Raw genomic sequence first — 19,715 nt, forward strand, 5'->3', positions numbered from 1 at the left:
TACACATATACATATATCAGTTTTGTTAGGACTTAGGTTATGGAAATTATGATTTTTTTCATATTTTGGTAAATTTGCAAGGGAGCATGTCAGTGTGCCAAATAATACCTCATTTTGAAGACAGTATTGATAGTTCCAACATGGTAAAAGAATTGTCTGTATGTTGTACACATGTTCAGATATCAAAGTTTGTTTTGGACTTGGGTTATGGAAATTATGATTTGTTTTTCATATTTTGGCAAATAACTTTGCAAGAGAGTATCTGAATATGCCAAGTAATACCTTATTTTGAAGACAGTATTGCTGGTTCCAACATAGTGAAAAAAATGTGCCTGTATGTTGTAGTCATGTGCAGATATCAAAGTTTGTTTCGGACTTAGGTTATGGAAATTATTATTTTTTTCATATTTTGGTAGATAACTTTGCAAGGGTGCATCTGAATGTGCCAAATAATACCTCATTTTGAAGACAGTATTGCTGGTTCCAACATGTTAAAATAATTGTGCCTGTATGTTGGACACATGTGCAGATATCAAAGTTTGTTTTGAACTAAGGTTATGGAAATTATGATTGTTTTCATATTTTGGTAAATAACTTTGCAAGGGAGCATGTCAGTGTGCCGAGTAATACCTCATTTTGAAGACAGTGTTACTCCTTACAACATGGTAAAGAACTGTGTCTGTGCATTGTGCACATGTACAGATATCACAGTCCGTTTAGTCTTGTACGATTATGAAAATTATACATTTACAATACGTCTCATTATTACGCCCATATCTTTACAAGGGAACATGGTGATCACACAACTGATGCATCATTTTGAAGCTGACATTCAGATGCACATCTTCTACACTGATATGTAGGCTCTGTCTGTTACAGGTGATGAGATATTATGCTTTGTTTACTAATCAATTATGAGAAATCATATATTAATCATATTTCTGTGAATATCTCAAGAAAGGAGCATCACACAGTAATGGTTAAGGTATCATTTTAAAGCTGACATTCATATTAACAAATTAAATTCAAATTGTATGGGTCTGCATGATACATTGACCAAGATATTGTGCTTTGCTTTTCCAAAAATGTAAAAAATATGCACAATATCAGCATTCCTTGCCAAATATTTAATAATGACTTTGATATGCACTATCAACATTTACACTGTTGGAAAGGTCGGTGTCTGCTGAACAACTTTTGTGTTTACATTTTTAGTCTAGCTCTTATAGTTAAAGAGTTATGAACATTTGTTTTCTGTATGGCATTACAAATGGATTTTCTGAAAATGAGCTCAGGCTGCACTGTTGCTCCTATGGTGGAATTAAGCAGGCAGCTTTTTCTGAGCTGCTCCAGAGTGAATGAGTTAAACTGGTCTGCAAATGCCCATAGTATGTACTTGAATGTAGAGTTTCACATATCAACAAGACCATTAGTTTGGAGATGGTAGAGGGTGGTCTTTAGGTGCTTCACTCCACAGTGCTTCCACAGACAAGCCAGCAAGTCTGCCATGAAATTGGCACCTCTGTCAGTCAGTATTTCTTTTGGGAACCCTACCCTGCTGAAAATCTCTAACAAAGCATTTGCCCCCTTTTCTGCCTCAATGGAGGACAGAGCCACTGTCTCAGGGTATCTGGTAGCATAATCTACTACTACTAGGATATAGGTTTTTCCTGTGGAACTTGAGGTACGCAGAGGTCCCACAATATCCATAGTTACCCTCTGAAATGGCTCCTCAATCACAGGAAAGGCATCAAAGGAGCTTTCACCTTGTCTCTTGCCCTGCCTATCTTTTGGCACTGCTTACAGGTCCTGCAGTACCCTGCTATATCTCTGGAAATCCCAGGTGAATAAAAGTTCTGCATAATATGTCTCTTTGTACATTTTATGCCCATATGACCTGCAAAGGGAATATCAAGGACTATGGCCAGACATGCTAGACAGTAGGCTCTGGCCACTACCAGCTGTTGTATTCTCTCACCCTCTAGCCCTCCCTCTGGGGTCCATTCTCTATACAGTAACCTTTTGTCCCAGTATACAGATTCCCCCATCCCTTGAGAATCAGGAGCCTCACTAGCTATCTCCCTCAGGCCTTGTAATGTAGGGTCTGAGAGCTGAACCTGTCTCAACTGTCTCTTAGTAACCTTTCCCAGCTCCCCTTCTACAGGAAGCCTGGTATCCTCTGACAGCATTGCCTCACTGTCAACCCGGGTACTACTACTCACCTCTGCCCTTGCAGTCACTCTGTCCAAGGGAACATCAGTACCCCCAAGTAGCTGTAGCTCAACTTCAGTCTCACTGCTACAGGCCAGCTGTCTCCCTGAAGTAACCACCTCACCAGTCCTGGCTGCATGTGTGCAGTCTGTCTGGGTCTCCCCCAGGCTACCAGACCCACATGCCTGTCTCCAAATCTTAGCCAAAGATATTTGGAATTGGGGTCTCTCCTAAAGCTCTGACTGGAGTAGGCTTCCCAAGCAAGTACCACTTTTCTGTAACCATTGGAGGCTTCACAATGGTTAGGTCAGAGGCTGTGTCACTCTTAGCAGTGGCCTTTTTCCAATCCACTAAGATAGGATACAACCCCTTGTGGTAGTTTGGTACCCTTGGTTTCTTGAGACAACTTACTGCTGGCATTTTGTCATTCCCACTTACTGGCTCTCCCACCTTTTGTTCCCCACCTTGCCTCCATGGACATCTCTATGCTACATGGCCCCACTGGTTGCATTTAAAACATTTAACCCTTGGTCCTGATCGTGTACCTGGACTAATGGCTTCCGCTGCTACTGGCAGACTCTGTTGGGGTAGTCTGGGCTGCAACCATGGGCTCCTTTAGACCCATGAGCAGCACTGGATGTGCCTTTCCTGTGCAGTGATGCCCTACTTGCTAGGTATAGGTCTCTCGTCTTCCCCAATTCATCTGTAATATTGCATTGTCTATCTATTAACCATATTCTCATGTCCTCAGGCAAAGTGCTAAGGGCTTGTTCTCTCACCAAAACATCTTCCAGCCCTTCAAAAGTGGTGACCTGACATCCACTCACCCACTTATGAAAATAAATGCTTAGTTTAGCAACAAATTCACACACACTTTCATCTGCCTTGCGTCTATGCTCATGAAACTTTTTCCCATAAGCTTCAAGTGTTAACTTAAAGCATTTTAAAAGACGGTTCTTTACAATATTATAATTTAAGCAATCAGTACCAGACGATTTAGAAATAGTAGTTATAGATTTTACCATGGAGTAAGGGGGGTCAGTAACCATACCCAAAGCCCTTGGTCAACATTATACTGTTTATATACCTTCTCAAACATATGAATGAAACTATCAAAATTATCCCCTCTGTAAATTGTGGAAGAAGTTTACTGACCTTTGTTGCTTCTGGGGTTTGGTTATTCCATTCCCCATTACCTCTATGACTCTGGCAAAGAGTCAGCATCTCCTTTTCATGTTGCCTCTGCCTCTCTCCTTCTCCTCAGCCATTAGACATCTCAATTTCTCATTTTCATCAGCCACAAGACATCTCAGTTTCTCATTTGTATCAGCCTCTAGACATCTCAGTCTCTCTGATGCTTCTATTTCCAAACACTTGGCCTCCAGCTCACGTCTCTTTAACACCAGATGTTTTTAAGTCCTCTGTGAAAAGGTTGAGCTGTCCATTTTCTGAGAGTTGCACATCTCAAAGGCCAGCCTGGCTGTCCTCCTGGTCACTGGTCTGTGTAACAGCTGTACCCAAAGCTACAATAATTTCTGCCTTAGTCAGGTTGGCATGCACCAGTCCTTTATTCTGGCACATCTCAGCCAACTGTCTCTTTGTCAGCTTGCCATACTCCTCTGCTGACATGCTTGCCTGGTCTCCCTGACTAATTAAGCTAACACAAAAAATAACAATTGTGATATGAAACTCTTAATATTCACTGTGTGGCTGATTGAGAGTACAGTCAACTTCAGTGACCACTCTACACAGGCTACAAGAATTCAATATCCACACCATTACAAGCCAATTAATATGTGATGTGGATATCCCACCACTGCTAACCAATATGTGATGCCCCTGCACTGGCCCAGTAATCAAGGAGCCTCAATCCTCACCACTGGCAGCAGCTAGGGGATGTACACACTGGGAGGATGACAAGTACACACACAGTAAAGTACAATTTCCCTTAAGCGCACACAGAGACAACAGTCAGTCTGGGGCTGATTTCTCCCTCTTTCTCCAGATCTCGAATAAGACTCCCCACTGGCACAGCTATAGGGTTGAGATCTCAGCTGAGTGGTCAAGCCAAAACCTCCAGCACCCTCTCTGTCCAACCAGTGCTTTGAGTCCCTGCCCAAGTAGTTGACACATACACACTTTGAGATTTGATTTATATACAAACACACACAAACACCTGGGAAAGGCAGGCACAGGTTTACTAGCTATGCCCCCTTCTGCCCGGACTATAAGATAGTTATCACTGCCACCAACTACTCTTATCAGCTACTCTAGGCTCTTAACAAAGGGTGTCCAATCCTACTGTGTAATGTTACTAATAATTCAAATGGTAGTTTTGACCAAGCTCAGGCTATTAGCAGTGGCCTGCACAGTGTCAACAAATACATATGCAAGTAATCTAAGAGCTTAAATATGTCTCACAAATATAAGCTGCAAAGATAGGTCTAAATATATTTAATAATAAGTAATAAAAGAATAAGACAATACTCAGAAAACAAACAGTTACTTCAGAGTTCCAAATCACAGGAAATATTTTAAAACAACATTGCAGGACAGTCTCAAATAAATACAGAAAACATCTAAACTAATCTTTACTATATTCCTAACTATATCTAAAAGAGATACTATGCCCGAAATCTTACTTACAGACAGGCAAGTGCAGACGATGATGAGTGGATATTCTTGCTAAGTCCAAGACAAAATATAAAATGCACAGTCTATCTCTCTCTGAGAGAGTTCTTAAATCAGTCTCACATTTTACCGCTGGGTTAATGTGGATGACATCACTTTTTGTCACCTGACTTCAGTTCCTAGGCTAAAACAGAAACTGATAGAATTTTAACATTTCTGTGTTAAAATACATATCTCTCAGATGTTTTCATATCTTGGAAGTCGTAAAACAGTAAAACACTTTACATTTTAAACCTAGTAATTACTTTTCTTTCAAGACAATAGAAAAACTTCTAGCTCTAGACATCTTCTGCATTGAAACTGAGAGATAACACCTCTTGTTTATAACCCAGCTATAAAGTAACTTAACCTCAACTATTGTTAAGTTTTGCAGGTTAATCTTCTATGTTCCAGCAGGGTGTTCTGTGGTTACATTCTTGAAGCTCACTACATAACATACAGTTCTGTATAAATCATATCAATATTCACAAATGACATATAATTATTTGCAAAATTCCAGATAGCTGGACTGGCAGCATGACATATACAATCAGACAGATCAGGGAATTGACATGTGTACCTAAGTGACAAGCTACTAGGTGGACAATAATTTGAAGGAGAGGTTTCAATAGTGATATCTTCTGTCCCTTATTGGGATTCAAGCTGTTGGTTTAATGGAATGGTGAGACATTTTTTGGGCTACTGGCTGCATGGAGCTATTTTGGACCCATGGATTATCAGTGTTGTGCAACTTTCATGCATGGTAGGATGATAGCACCCCCTGCTTGACTGTCACTTAAGTCAATAGCTACATTGTCAATGATGGAAGATGAATGGTCCAGGCATTTATCTCCCCTTTGCTTTGCTCCCTGATGCTGCAAATTCTCCCAGGAAATAACACATTGGGGATTACTACTGTAACCATGCCCTGAGTGAATTTAAGCAGAATGCTGCACCTGCTTGAAGCAGTTATTTCACACATTTCAATAAGAATAATACCAGTAATCAGTAATGCAACACTGTTTTAGCAAGGATTTTTTGCAGTTTTATTTTCAAAATGTTATTTTCCCTTTTTGTAGGTGTGTGTGTGTGTGTGTGTGTGTGTGTGTGTGTGTGTGTGTGTGTGTGTGTGTGTGTGTGTGTGTGTCTGTGTGTGCCTATACTGATTGTTGTCTGCATCAAGGAATACTGAAATGTAAAGGCTAAATGAGGTATGGGATAGCAGTGCAGCCATGTTAAGGTATGGTGAAGGGGAGGAAAACATTCCTGTGCTAACCTGATGACTGGTTTCACTTCAACAAACACAGTAATGTCTCTGCAACCTTGTCCTGCACATTGATATTGTCAGACACTAGTAACTGTGAAAAATAAGTAGGATAATTTCTAACTGCTACATATAAAACAGAAATCGTTACTGAGTAGTGTGATAACACCTTAAAATTAGGCACTTTCACTAACAGCATTACTGCTGACCAGTAATTTATTTACAGGCTATGTATGCAGAGGTAATACATGACTATGCTGTTTATTATGCTCTTAGATATACTTTTTAAACTATTTGTTTATCTTTGGCTTTCTTATAATCTTTGCAAAATCACAGCAACTAGCAGTGCAAAAAATGACAACTCTCAGAAATTTTCAGAAAGAAAGAAAGTTGTTAATTAGAATTATAGGTACATTTCTGTATAAATCACATTACTATGCACAAGTACAAATGCAGCAAATATGCAGTAGACAAGGTCCTACTGTTGGGAACAGTGACTACAAGCACATGCACACATGTTCACACTACCAGTGCACAAGCTATGACATGCTAAGAATATGCCATCACAGCCTATTAGATAGCTGAGCTGCTTACACTCACATTACATAGAATGGGTTTCACATCCTAGGTGTCTCACCTTCATGCCATGTGCACAATTTTGCATTAACTTTGGATCTGAGAGGTGTTAGGGCAGGACCCCAAGCTGATGGATAAAGGCGTCTAAGGTCTTCATTTATTACTACTGGAAGTCCAACACAAGTAGGCTTAAGAGTGTGGATGGTAGACCATTTTGCAGTATTGACATATGGACTGACCTCACAGATGAGTTCTCTCAGCTATCCAAAATTCCTCGAACTAGAGAACTGTGACTTCATAAGTATGATGACCTATAGCACAGGCAGCCGCTCCAGCTTGCACAGTGCATTGCAGAAGTGGAGGCGACTAGACAGAGTTCTCCAGTAAGTAAAATGTCTTCATTATTAATTCAATATTAAGATGTACAGAAATGAAATAGGTATAAGTAGAGACTTTGGAGATGATGACAAACTTAATAGTTTGTCCAGAATTATTTAGCAGTCTATCATCCAGTAACTACTAAAAAACTGTGCTATGTAAAGTATAAAATAGTCATAGAACAAGACTACTGGTGTAATGGAACCTTTGCATTTGTCGGTTTCAGCATAGCAATATTCAGTTAGGTATGACTCCGGTTAAATTCTTTGGACAGCATTACCAACTGGTATGCAATAACTTAATATTCCTAAGCCTAAAAAGCATTTCAATGTTTTTCATTGTTATGGTAATACTCTCCTTTTGTAATTGTAATGGGTGATTAATGCACTGATAATTTTCCAATACTTCATAAGTATAATCAAACCTGCCAAATTCCTTGTTCAAGAATTCTGGACAAATCCAAAAATAATGGGGGAGCAGAGGGCCAAAATTAGGGTGAGATTTTAAATATATGAAAATCAAATGTTTATTATTTACTGACTACAATTTTAAATGATTTGCCAGAAAACTGCAAATGTTATAAGGAACATATCAAATAGATGAGACAAAAATCTGCACATTCTGGAAAATTCTGGACAGTTGAGCAGTATAAGTATACGATGCATGGCACCATGACATGTAGGGGATAAAAGGAAAGGAACCATTGAAATAAACAAGCAGACTTTAACAAACTAAGTGAACAATTGCAGTAAAGTGTATTGCAGAGGTCTAATAAGTGAAAAACCTATGCAAAACATTTTTGGCTGGAAAAAATGTTTATCCTGACACATGGTCATAACTGCAGCTTTAGTTTTTCCAAGTCTTTTGGGTTTCTAATGCCATGACAGGAATGGACCCCATTCCTTAGTCAAAGCAGCTATACAGTTGCATTTTTAGATAGGATAGCAGCATACTTTATGCATAGATAAGTCAGGGAATGAAATGAGGGGAAGAAATATTCAAATAAACAAGCACATCTTAATATAATGCACAGACGTCTTCCAGGAAGACATATAGAGGCCTAAAAATTGAGCATCCCCCATACAAGACATGATCTTGGTTGAGAGGGGAGGGGAAGAAAATATTTACATAGACACACAGTCCTTACTGTAGTCAGTGGTATTTTTGCATTGTTAGGTAAGGTAGGAGCACACTGTATGAATGCATACATTAGAAAATGTAAGCATGTTGAGGGAGGACACACCAATTCATAACACTTGTAATTCTTAATGCACTCATCAGTACACCAACAGTTAGAAAAACAATATCAACATGATGTCGTACATTAAAATTCACATATCAAACTACATATACCATTGCAAATGCATTTTGTAACTAATAGTACAAGGATTTTCAATGCCTCTGTTTACTCCTTCTTTTGTAGCACAGGAAAAGATTAATCTTTGCTGTCACCTGTGTCACAAGAGGCTAGTGAGGCCCTTCAGCTGACCCTGTAAGTAATTCATGTGTCAAACAAATTAATTAGTAATAAATAATAATAAAAAAAAACATTTATTGAATCACAGCATTATTGCCCTAACTATTATTATACCTTGATATTAAACTGAGTAGTACCTTGCAGTATTCAAAACATGTATATCGTGCTCTAATATGAGATAAGATAGTTTACTGGCTAAAGGTAGATTACCATATTACACAGATTACTAAACTGATTATATTGGATATAATTTGGTATTACTGCATTATTCAGAATAACAGCAATTCCATTTACTACTATGATGTAGCAGCCATTGCATTTTCCTACTTATGATTTTTTTTCACCCTTTTTTGTCTCCTTCTACAGATCTAATAGAGCCTGGGACACTTCAACAGTTGTCAGCTACAGTGAGGGACAGAACTTCATACCTTCTTACTCATCATGGGCCTAGTTTTAGCTGCAGGAATTTTTACATGTTGCGGTAGAGACGGTGGTGGTGAGGCAGTGGAGCGTATATCAAAGCCTCTTACAGTGAATACAAAACAGCTGGCTGGGTTAGCTTTAACCACCAAGCCACTGGAAGCCTTGAACCCCTCATTATTGAGGTTGGCCTGGCCAGGCATCTCTAGTTAGGGCTCTGTCTGAGACTTTCTAGGAGTGGGTACACTTGTATCAGTTTCATTTTTCTAATCCTCCATCATCTGTGCACCACACTTTTTTTAATCAAACCCACCCTTTATACATTTCCACCACTCTTCTTTTTCATTTGTGAACTCAACCTACTGTGTGGTTATTCACCCCCATGTCTCTTGTTACCCCATCTGTCTTGCTAATGCTTATATGTTTTGTGGCAATACCCTTATATTTTCCCTAAACCCAATTTCTACACTTATTTCTCTTCCTTCTTCCTCATCCTCCTTCATACATATTTCAGAAAATGAGATCCTACCACAACCAAAAAAAAAAATCTTTTCAAGTCTTCACCAGTTCTACCCACTTATATCATCCTACTGTGTTTCCCTTATTTACTTCTCCCTTTTTTCCTACATGCTTTTTCTTGACACTTTCCATATTTATAGAAGTTATAAACTGGTGTCTATAAAAGGAAATCTGCAGAGTAAGGCTGCAAGAAAAGTTGCTTTAAGCTGCTAACCAGTGGGCCTAAGTTCTCCTAGTATCATCTTGTGATATTAGCAGAGAGTGGAGCATGCCATCAAACTACAGAAACCTATGTTACACAACAGTTATATGTGCAAAATATACACATATTGTTGTATACTTTCTAGCCCATTTTATACAGTTCCATCTCTGCACAACTTAATTGGTTGGTACACAACTGTGGCAACTAGCAGCACTTGTTTGCTTTAACTGTACTTCCAATTAAGTGACACTGTGCCTTTTGCATATTTGTCCAGACTGAACTATGAATACCATCCTACGTAATTTCCTTACTATTCTGTCCTGCTTTTACCTCCGACCTTTTGAATCCTACATTTCAACTAAAACAAACTTTTGCTTGCATAATTTCACAGTACACGCAGTTCTAATCCAGCGTACGTTACGCATATTTGTAAGTGACTATGCTATAAGTAAGTGATGACAGTGTCAAGGCTCTGTTTTTAAATGTGAACATAGATTTACTATGTGTATTAGATGTTAGAACATGAATTTGTTTTAAATGCATCTAATATACTTGGTCAAAACCATTTGAAAACTAGATCACAGTATGACAGCTGTGTGTTTAAAACAAATGGAAAAACCTCTTGCTAAACTGTTCTCACTTCAATACTCAGAGTATTCTGTAAAGTACACATGAATGACATTTATTAGAATTCTTTATACTATGCAATAGGCATGTGAATGTAGACCATTATTGCAAATCCTTCATGATGGATATAAAAAAAAAAAAAACAGTCACACCTAAACCAATAACTCCTTGCAAAAAATCATTTATGGATCGAAAAAATGTATACCAACTGATTATGGTGCTTTTTTATGACCAAATATATCACTTTGGCTGAGGTCTAATTGTTTTCTATTCAGACAATGAGCATTTCTGATATTACCCATCACACCCATGTATAACTAATGAAGCAGCAGTCTTTAAACTGTATTCAGCAATTTGTAAGAAATCTGAATCAAAACATACAAATAGAAATTTACCTCAGATATTTATCTAGTGTTTTCCTGTAATTAGTTGGCCTTTTCCACATTTATTAACTAAAGAAATCTATTTTGCAAAGCTAAACTTAAAGGGTCTATGTACGTGGGTGGTTTAGGGCCAGATCCAGAAACCTTAATTATTATAATCAATTCTGACACCACTCCACTTTGGGGAAGATGGAAGCATTTTGTTTTCAGTTTGAAGCACTATTTTACAGTGAAATGTAATTTTAAACTTTGAGAGTACTTATATTTATTTGGTGACACTGCGGTCACTTCTGAAAGCCTTGCTGCATTGGTCAAGCACTATCATCTGTATTAGCATTAATTTTACACAGTATAATTGAGTACCTTTGTAAAAGCCTTAGAGTAGCTAGCTTTGGAGTGCTCTTTTGGCCATATCTACCTTATAGTCTAGTCAGAGGGGGCATAGCTGGTAAATCTGTACCAGCCTTTCCCAGGTCTGTGTGTGTGTGTGTGTGTGTGTGTGTGTGTGTGTAAATTTTATAAAGAAATACAGCAGAGACCACATTCCATTTACATGTATGAACATAAGCATCAGAAATTATCAATAGACTCAGTTATCATACTTATAGACTAGGCCACAACATCTGTGGAGGGGGAGATTTGAACATCTAGTTGCACATTTCACTGTAAAATAGTGCTTCAAATTGAAAGCAAAATGCTCCCATCTTACCTAAAGTGAAGTGATCTCAGAATTGATTATATTAAAATTTTAACAATTTTTTTCAAGCAGTTATTGGCATAGGTGTGACTGATTTTTTTGAATTCCATCATGAAGGATTTGAGAATGGTGCAGGGGTACAGTCATTTGCGTTGCCACTTCACAGCAAAAGTTCTCCATTCAATTCTCATCTGGAGTGCCTTCAGTGTGGAGTCTACATGTCCTCCTTGCATTTGTGTGGGTTTCCTCCGGGTGCTCCAGTTTCTTCCCATGTTATAAAGACATGCATTTGGAGCATTTCTCCCTGGGCCTCCTCTGAAAACTGGCTAGTTCCAACTTAGACTTTCCCAGTAAACAAATGTTAAACTAATAAATAAAATATTCTCTAAAATACTAGCCACAGTGGAACATTTAGATATATTTAATAATAAATAATAAAAGAACATGAAAATACTAAATGTAATTTTACAATAAACACCAGAGTTTCAGCACAGGAAATATTAAAAATAATGCAGACTGATAGATTCATACAGATACAGAAAAACAGTACATACCTAATCTCACTATATTTTCCTGACTGATCTAAAGAACTACTATCCTCTAGTTCACTTACTAGAGCAAGGCATGATGACAATGGTGAGTGAGTGATCCTTCTTTGTCAGGTTTAAAGAACAGACTGCCCTGAGATTTCAGTGTCATCTAGTATTAAAAGGTAATTTCAGAGCTAGATTACAGAATTACATCACATAAATCTGGTCATCTGACTCTGGTTCCCACACTACCCCCTTTACTATAAATCGAACCAAAATCTAACACATATGTGTCATAATACACACACATATAGCTTTGCTAAGATGTGTTGTAGCATCTGAAAGCTATAAAACCATTTCCAAAACTTCCACCCTTCCCGGGTAGCAATTAGTTCACCCCTGAGGGCAATATAGTAGTATTCTTAGTCCTGGTTTTCACATATATTTTGTATCTGGCTGCAATCAGAACTGTATGATACAATCTTTATTGCCTAGACCAGGTAATTTAATTTCAGACTATTTTTCAATGTTAGCTGGACTGAGTTTAACCTCTTCTCTTCCAGTATTCTGTGTTACAATGTATTCTTTTCAATAGTTACAATGCAGTCTGATGTATAGGTATGTTTCTTTTCTGTCCAGCAGGACTCACTGTTGGTACATTTTTAACACCAGCAGCTTTAAAAATACATTTCTACACAAGCACGTGTACAAATCAGTTTGATATACAAATAACATATTATTCTTTACAAAACTCTAGTTAGCAATGCTGGCATATGTTACACATTCACTGCCCTACTTCTTCTGGCATAGCTGGCATTACCTCACATCATCACAACATGTTCTTTAGAGTATTAGAAATGAGGACCCATAATCTTTGACTATTTTTGCCAAACTTTTATTTGATAGTAGTGCATTTCCCTCTTGTAAGTTTATTTCCCAAAGTGTGCTGTTATATAAAGCCTCTTTTTGATGTACTCCATTTGTCTCTTGTCTTGAAGACAGGAACATTCCATTATTATACCAGAGGAAATAAAATGAATTGTCTTTGCTAAACATTACAACACTGATGTTGTGGAATGATTTTATTTGCACTTACCACCACCTCTCCCCACACACCACTATTATCCATCTTCTTCTTTGATATCCACAGGAAAAGAATATGGCATCTTGAAGTGGATTAGACAACAACTGCTTTGCTTGCTCCCTGTTTCAGATATGGTGTTCTTATCTCAGGACTAAGAAATAGTTTACTATTATTTGTTTTATTACTGACTTGTTCTGGCAGTTTTGGTCAGACAATTATGTCTGTGAGCTGCTAAAAAGCTTTATCTTGTAGTCCTTAGTTTAATTCCATTCATTTTGCATGCAATCTGTGTGACACTGAGAAAGTACACTTAATCACAAAGTAATCGTGTCGACTCTGAAAAGGGACACTTGTGTCCATTTGGTTTAATCAATTTGTAGAGCATTGTTAATTTGAATCACTTGTTTTCACAAGTTACTTCGTAAATGTCATATGGGTGACTTCTTCATAGATACACATAATACAGTAGAAGGATGCATGACTTAATTGAAAAGACTGTAAACTGTAGATTATTTGAAGTTTTTTTCCTGCTCTCATTAAACAATATTTCTGTTCTCAAATATCCATAATTATGAGATATATTATACACAGCACAATCGCAAGTGTAAACATTAGCATCATATATTCTACAGAAATCATGAAAAAAACAAAGAAAAAAGAGCGAAAGATATTGTTATCCAGACATTGTCTCCATATTCACAGTAATTTTCAATTATTTGTTGGAGAGTCTAAAATAGTCTAATATAAATTAGGTTCTTGTTATTTTACTTGCTGTGGTTGTCTTGTATTATTCATTCATTCCATTCATTGTTTGCCTGAAGACCTGTATTGTGTTTGTAACCAATTGTATTGACTGGTAACCTATTTCAGGATCAGATAGGTCTTCCATAAATATGTACTTCATTGTATTTGCCCTACCTGCCTTGCATTAAATTTTATGCAAGCCATTTGTATTTGTTTTTATAATTCAATAAAGCAATGTAATATTTAGGGTGGTATTCACAGTCTGCAGATTCTCATTTTCGTAGCAGTGATTCATGAAGAGCAGTACTACATGGATATGTAAATCCCAGACTGTCAGCATGCATATAAAGATGCAAAGAATTTGCTGTAAACATTCCAAAGTATCGCCAATGCATAACATGCTTAATGCACATGCAGTGCTCATGCCATAATTAAGTATAAAAAAAACATGTTAAGAGGCCTTACATGTATAAGAGTTTGATTGTTGTTGTTGTTGCCTTTCGGCTTTTCCCGGTTAGGGGTCGCCACAGTGGAACTCCGGTCCACTAATGATTGGCAGTAGATTTTGATGAATGCCGAGGTGCCAGCTCGATGTTCAACCTTCAACGAAGGCACATCCATTTACGCATGTCTTTCGAATGCACACCCAACCACTGGGAGGTATAAGAGTTTGATTAATAGACATAAATTGATAATGCACTCATTTGCATACTAAGCATGTAAATAGCATAGAATTTACACCCGTAAGCAGCAGTTTTCTTATAGAATACAGAGATGTAAGGGGGTATAAGTTGATGCTTCTGCATACCTGGATACTTTTACCGAATGGGTCTTTTGGGTAAATGTTTCATGTTGATGCTTGTGCATACCTGGACATATTCCTTAAGGGGTCACTTAGAGCAATTTTTCATTTTGGTGCTTTTGCATACCTGGACGTATTCCTGAATGGGTCACTTGATGAAATAACTTGTGTGTCAGGGAAGTGCATGTTCATACTTGGAGAAACATTTTCAGAGATTACAACTCTAATATCAAAGGCAACGTTTCACTTTTAACAACAGATCTGCATACTGCACTGATGCCGGATTATGAATTACAAAACTGGCTCATTAACATACTGCACTTTTTATTATTTTTTATTTGCATCTCATTATTTTTATGGCTTTTTCCATTAGTGTAAATGGCCTCTGTGAATCTTGACTTTGCTACCCTCATTTGTAAGCATCAGGAATGTCCCTATCACATTTGCCCAAGAAACTGAATACCGGCCTTAGTCTGCGCATGTTTTGCACCTTATGCAGTTGAATTATTTAAATGATCTTGAATGTTTCTGTCTTTTATGACTTGCATTTCTAGTAACTGTTACTGGAAACTTACAATGCTGGATGACTGTATTTTTCTTCTTCTTTCGGCATTTCCTGGTTAGGGGTCGCCACAGTGGATCACCTGTCCGCTCATGATTGGCAGTGGAGTTTTTTACGGTGTCAAGTTGCCAGCCCAGCACCCAACCTTCCACAGAAGGCACACACGCACTCACCCCTAGGGCCAATTTAGAGTTTCCAATTCACCTACAACATGTCTTTGGGATGTGGGAGGAAACCGGAGCACCCACAGGAAACCCACATGACCACAGGGAGGACATGCAGACTCCGTACAGAAGGCACCCCAGCTGAGGATCGAACCGGAGAACCTCTTGCTGTGAGGCAGCAATGCTAACCGCTGCACCACCGTGGCCGCTCTGTTGGATGACTGTATTGTCTGTCCTAAAATAGTGGGCTGCCTGATGTCATTTTTGCAGCTCTAGCTTTTACTTTGCACTGATAGATGATACTTTAGTAGAAAAAAAAAGGTTTGTTGTCCTTGCATCAGTGTACTTACTTAATTACGGTATGAGCACTGCATATATGTTTCTTAAAGTATTTGACTTAGCAACATGTAATAGTTGAAAAATCAGGTTATACTAATGCCTTTGTCTCCTGCACTGCTTATTTTTAAATGAGCCCCATTTTCAGCATGTCATCTGTGGCAATTATTATGATGCTTTCTACATAACATCTGTTGCATCTGGACTTGTGACTTACCGTAATCCATAATAGTTCAGTTTAATTCATGCTCATTTTGCATTGTTACTTTCATTTATTTGTTCTTTTAATTTTACGTTTTACTGATTTAATTTGTTTCTGTTTAATTTTAGCATGCATAATTCTAACATGCACACACACACATACACACACACACACACACACACACACACACACACACACACACACACACACACACACACACACACACAAACACACACAAGTGGACGATTATGCACAATCAAGCACACATATATACAGGGCCACATTCAGAAACAACTTTCACTAAGTGGAGGACACCTTGGGAACTAGTGCTTCTACAGATCTGAGACATTCTCTGTGACATTATGAGAGCAATGCTGACCATGTGACCATGACATGAAAATAATTGCATGCACTATGCAAATCCAGCCTATCATGCCCTACATATGGTTCCACAAGCAAACATAGCACAGCACTCTTGAAAAAAGTACAATTGCTAGAGAATGCCAGAATGTTGTGGTGGTGGTGAAATTCTTTTATTTGGGAGAATCCTTGCATTTCAGAGCAGTCTTTAGTCTGCAACAAAAAGGCAGGTATAATCACATACATGGTATAAGTCGGTAAAGACCCCATTATTTCTCATGCCTATTCTCTGATTATTTAAGACTCAAGGACTAAGACAAAAATAATGAGGACAAAGGCACTCAGGGACACTTTCATTGCAAGTTATTATTCACTTAGAAAGCCTTTCAAATAAATGCATTTGTAATGAAACACATTTCTTGAAGAATATAAAGCTTCTGAATGCAACTACTGATGCCTTCTAGCAACTTAATCCTCACTACTTTGCTAAGTCACACATTTTATAAGGGACAGAACAAAATTTTAAGTCAAATTCAGGGTGATTCAACCAGGTCTCTGACCAGGATGTGAAAATCTATTATTTAACAGAAAGAAAAAGGTAGTGCTTCCTATTGTGTGCTTCCTATATGCTGACACACCATGCTTGCCACTGCACATACTACTAGAATCTGGAATATTCCTGTAGAATATGTACTTACTGTCAACCTATAGCAGATCCTTCACCTGTAGGATTCTCAGACCTCTGTACACCATCATGTGTGAGCAAGCAGTGAACCATATCAAGAATCCAGGAAAAATTGCTGAACAGGAGGTGGCCTTTAGGATAAAGTTAACCTTCCTATGGTTTATCTATATACATATCTATATATATATATATATATATATATATATATATATATATATATATATATATACATATATATGTATGTATATATACACACACACCTCTCTCTCTCTCTCTCTCTCTCTCTATATATATATATATATATATATATATATATTTTTTTTTAATGTCGAAAATATCAAAATTAGGAGGTAGAGACGCTGATAATTTTGTGGGCAGAAAGTCATGACAATCTGTGAACTCTCAGGCGTATGTTCCACCACTGCAAACATAACCAACATTTAAGGCTGATATTGTTACAGTGTGCATGATGCATACATCTGAAGAATGTCCCACTACAGTAAATGCACGTGAGTACTCATATCCATCATGATGATCATCTGGTTGTTAAGTAAACAGGATGAAAATGTATAGTTATACATGCTACTGACAGGTGGAAAGATATAACACAGACATTTTTGATTCCTTTGTAAGTGATAAAGGCAGTCCACATCAGCAAGACTCATCATCATCATCTTTAAATCACAGATGACAACTGAGGAAAGGTCCAACAATGTGAAGTGGCAGGTGAGGGAGTGGTAAATGAGTATCCCTCTGACATCCTGCAATGTCAGTTCTCATGCTAGGACATATTAAGGATACCCAACAACACAAATAACAAAAGAAATCTCAGCCACTCGAATCACTCTTTGTGTGTGTGTGTGTGTGTGTGTGTGTGTGTGTGTGTGTGTGTGTGTGTGTGTGTGTGTGTGTGTGTGTGTGTGTGTGTGTGTGTGTGTGTGTGTGTGTGTGTGTGTGTGTATCTCTGATTTTGCACAACCTCATGATAGACAAAAATGGTATCCATTTCCCTGCTGTGGGATGTATATTTTCCATCAACAGCCCAGGTGCTGGAAGGAGAATATGAGCCCAAGGTGTATAAAGTGGCAGTACAAAAGCTCCAGGTGAGGAAATTGGCTGCTAACAGAGGGTAGGTGAGCAAAGTAAGTACAGGCACTAGTCTGGGCTAGAAATACTGGCAGCTAATGAAATATTATGACTGGTCCAAGTGCAGAAATACCTAGATTAGCATAATGCTTAAAGCAGGAATGCTACAATACCTTAACCAAAATAACAGATGTTAAACAGTGCATGCCCTCTATATTCCAAAAATTAAACTCCACAATTTTCCAATTTTCACCAATTGCTTTGAGATATTATGTGTCATAGCCTTAACATCTGCATGCATACCAAGACACAACCAGGTCACAGTGAGCAGGTGACCTACAATACAAGCCAGGCTAAAAGTCAAACATATACACACAGAATTCCTTATAGATTTGCACATTTATTTATTTATTTAACATTTGTTTACCATAAATGTCCGACTTGGAATGAGCCAAATTTCAGCAAAGGCCCAAGGAGAAATGCTCCAGATACATGTCTTTGTAATGTGGGAGGAAACCGGAACACCTGGAGGAAACCCACAAGGATGCAGGGAGGACATGCAGACTCTACACAGAAGGCACGCCAGCTGAGAATTGAACTGGATAACCTCCTGCTTTGAAGTGACAACACAAAGTGCTGCACCACGGCGCCATCCAAATGCCATGCATGCAGTGAAAACCCAATTATATAATGAGCTACGGTCTGACCATCACCAGTGTCTGAGCCAGGTATACTCATGGGATGATAAGTTCATAGAAGCTTACTAAATTTATGGTCAAGGAGACCATTGAAATGCTCAGTCACATTACCCAATGTTAGCAGGACTTACAGTGTTAACCATTAAGTAGATTTTCACCATGTATTCCTAGAGAAAGTTTGCAGTCACCATAGCATTATTCAGACTGGTTTTAAACATTCCCAGGGAAGTATTCCACTTGGAATGTAAGGGCAACCCATTTCAGAAACAGTGGATGTGTCATTACCTAACTGTCACACCCTCTGGTATTGTTAATGTGACAATATATGTTTAGTTCACTAATCATACCTCTCAACCTCATAGTGCAAGAAATCTGGACAAAGCCTAAAATAATGTGGGGACAACGGCCTACAAATAGGTACAGATTTTAAATATTGCTGTTATAAACTTAGAAGGTTGCTAGAATAACAGGATTTGTGTTAGCATGCACTTTCTTAACGATATGAAGTCTGAAACACACATGTATGTTATTATATAATGACTTCACTCCTCATTGATTTGCCAAAAAAGCAAAAAAAATGTATAGGAAACAGACCAAAATTTTGAGGCAAAAATTTGGACATTCTTTGAAAATCTGAACAGTTGAGAGATATGTCACTGAAATATGTGGTTGCTTTACCACTGGTTCTCTTTAGTTTAGTGAGTGTCCGGCCATTCATAGCATGAAAGCCTAAGAAGATATCATCCCCAGGTACCTATCCAAGACTAGTCTGCCAAAGCAGCAATGTGTACTAATAACTGAGATCCTTTGGAGAGAAAATGCCGAGGTCACTCAAGTTGATTTAGGTGATAATACTTTAAAGTTGAGACTCCTAAGTCTGAGTCTTTGACTAGTGAGACCGAATGCATGAAAATCTGGACTTACATAAACTAAGTCAGAGATCTGTCTCACAGTGTTCCCCTTTCTATAAGGCATAGCAATCCCAGAGTTGGTGTAAAAGTTACAGGAGTGTGTAAGGTGCAGGGGGGCTATGGTCCC

At 38.1% G+C, this 19,715-nt stretch overlaps 1 pseudogene; it reads right to left on the reverse strand.

The window, feature by feature from the left end:
• The window catches only part of LOC122796982, a 194,637-nt pseudogene extending 185,438 nt beyond the window's left edge, over window positions 1–9,199 (reverse strand).
• Window positions 9,200–19,715: the final 10,516 nt, after the last annotated feature.

This window comes from Protopterus annectens, chromosome 3.part0 (genome assembly GCF_019279795.1).
Source record: "Protopterus annectens isolate FY-2018-M chromosome 3.part0, PAN1.0, whole genome shotgun sequence".
NCBI lineage: Eukaryota > Metazoa > Chordata > Ceratodontiformes > Protopteridae > Protopterus > Protopterus annectens.